Source organism: Frankliniella occidentalis, unplaced genomic scaffold (assembly GCF_000697945.3).
Source record: "Frankliniella occidentalis isolate FOCC.00 unplaced genomic scaffold, Focc_3.1 Scaffold196, whole genome shotgun sequence".
Lineage (NCBI taxonomy): Eukaryota > Metazoa > Arthropoda > Insecta > Thysanoptera > Thripidae > Frankliniella > Frankliniella occidentalis.
In genome coordinates, this window is record NW_026267322.1 from 48,133 (window position 1) to 50,868 (window position 2,736).

Below are 2,736 nucleotides of genomic sequence, written 5' to 3' on the forward strand. Positions count from 1 at the left end.
GGAGGTGGGGGCGGATGGGGGGCAGAGATGGGGCAGTCAGTCGCGATGCGATCAGGAGCAGGTCGAGAAGGCTAAGCGGGTAGGAGGGCGAGCGGGGGGGTTGAAGAGGTAAATATATTCACCCCCAGCTGCCCTTTACATCTCTGGCGCCACGAGTGGAGAGCCCCCGGTATACTTCTTTCCATACCCCAACCCCCACGTCAGTCCGGCTGGCACTTCCCCCTACCCCTGCGAGCGCGCAGTAGAGCCACGGAACCCCTCGCAACGCGCGCGTCGACCTGTGCAAAAGGGAGCAAGTTTATATTTCTCGTACTTTACGACTCAACAACACATTATTCGCATTTACCAACACGAGCAGTTTGGCGGTATTCTCGGCCCTGCCCAGCCACGTGTAGCGGCCCGGCGCCTATCAGGTCGGAAGAGAAACCTCACGGGCCATTATAAGAGCACCGAAAAGGCTTTTCTCCCAACTGCACTTTTGCACGCGCCGCACTCCGGCCCCGGCCGCGCCCACGGCCTCCCCTGGCCGCCGCCCCTGGCCCGCCCCCGGCCGTCTAATATCTCTCCGAGGCTGGCAGTGGCAGCGGCCGGGCGTGCGCCGGGCGGCCAGCCACGGGAAGGGCACGCGCCGCGGCGGGGCGGGGCGGGGCAGGGGAGGCAGGTGCCGGGCGGGGCCCCCGGGCCTCCTGAGCCTGGACCGGAGAGGATGCGGGCGCTGCCGACTCTGCCGCATCGAGGCGGACGGCACACCTGGTGTTTGTTACCTGGCCCGACGCGACGCTCGCAGGCATGCAGGGCGGCAGCCGCCTCCTGCTGGAAGGGTAGAACGTTCCTCCACTCACCCATCCCCCCTCACCTTGCTGTTGCTGTTCTCGTTTTTAGAAGGAGCTGCTTCCGGGTACAGAGAGTGCTGCTATAGAGGAATAGTACTTCCGGGCGGATCTCTCTAATCCCCGTCAAGTCGCAGAGTCAGCTCCCCGTAGCTGCACGGCCTCACCTGCAGCGCAGCCGTATATTTGCAATTCAAAGTCGACGGGCACGTCATCTCCGTCTAGCGCGTCGTCCCCGGCGTCATCCACATGCCAGCCACCACCGCGCCGCGACGGGGTCCGCGACGGTGGCTCGGCGGCGCGGCTCAACGCGAGCAGGGAAGCCTTAAATTAAATTTATCGAACCAAGAGGAGGTTTATGAAAGAAGCGCGCGGAGTGCCGGGCGGCTGGGGCGGGCGGGGCCGGGTCTCGGGCGGGCCGCCCCGCCCCGCCGTCGCACACATGTTGTTCCTTCCGGTGTAGTGCCTCGTCACGGGCACGGCCGGGGTGTGCGTGAGGGCGAACAGGATGCGCCCTCACAAAGCGGGCGTGGCGCGGGGAGTGGCGCAGCGTGGCGCGGCCCAGCTCCTCCATCAAGCAGTGCAGCGGCGTGCTGCCCCGCCCCCGCCCCCGGCCCGCGTGCGTGTGTGGGTGACGTGCCCCGCACCAGCGCACCCTGCTTGCGCGTCGTCCGCGGAAACACTGCTATTTTTAAACATGTCCGCGGCATACTCGTCGGCGGCGCTGGAAGACGTCGCTGTTACGCTGCCCTTCCCCTCCTCCAGGCCGTCCGGTCCGGACTCGTGTCCTCGGCGCGGCGCGGGGCGCGCCTGTCGGAACGAGCCTAGGCAACCCGCTGCGCAGCCATGCGACACCACCGTCAGGGGAGCCTACAAAAGAGCGCGTGATGCGGACTGCTACTGCGCCATTTTTTTGTGACGCGAAAATAACACGGTTGTGTGATGGCCATCCTCTCTTTTTTGAGCGATGCTTTGATTCCTTGCATTTTGTGCACATGATCTTTTTTTGTGTGCGATAAGCATCAGAGACATGTAAAAATGGTGCAGTTTAAGTGCAATAATAATAAACCTGGAGGTTCACATGGAAACGTCTGTATTTTAGCACACTCACACTCACAGTTAAGGTGTACGTTCCTTTTCTAGTAGATTTATTTAAGCAAAAACAAGCGCCAAAGAAATTGTTTTCTTGTCTGCAATTGGTTTCATCTCCTTATCGAGACTAAAAGCTAGCTGACACATAAGAGTTACTTAAAAAATATATCCTTTATGTTTTGTCAAAGAGTTTGTAAGGTATCATCTGCAAAAAAAACAAAAAAACAAAAACACACGCACTTGAGTTAGTTTGTCCTATAATTGTTATCGCACACGCGCAGAGCCATAGAAATGAATGTGTTTCTTGTTATTGACCGTACCGCTTGTCCGCTCGCAGGTGTGCACGTGCTTCCCCAGCGTCATGGGCCCGACCTACCCCAAGGCCATGGTGCTGGCGCGCTTCCTCGTGCTCTACCTGCTGCCGCTGCTCGTCATCTCGGGCTTCTACGTATGCATCGCCTTCCACCTCTTCCTCAGCGTCAACAACCTCAGCGCCACGGCCATGGCCGGCCAGAACACGGCCACGCAGATCAAGGCGCGCAAGAAGGTGGCCAAGACCGTGCTGTCGTTCGTGGTAAGAGGGGCGAGGAGGCTTGCGTTGCTGTCGGCACACGCATGTCGATCAATCGCCCATCGCCCATCTTGGCAATTGCCAAAAGAGACCGCTCTAGTTCAGTAAATTTCAGATGATAAAATCTGTTCGTTTATACCAGGTGACCTATTAACCCCGCGCACTTCTGTAGTTAGACTGTACCGCACGCACGAGTGCGGGCGGGTTGCCTACTCGCCCGGCCCGCAAGGCGCCGTGGACAGG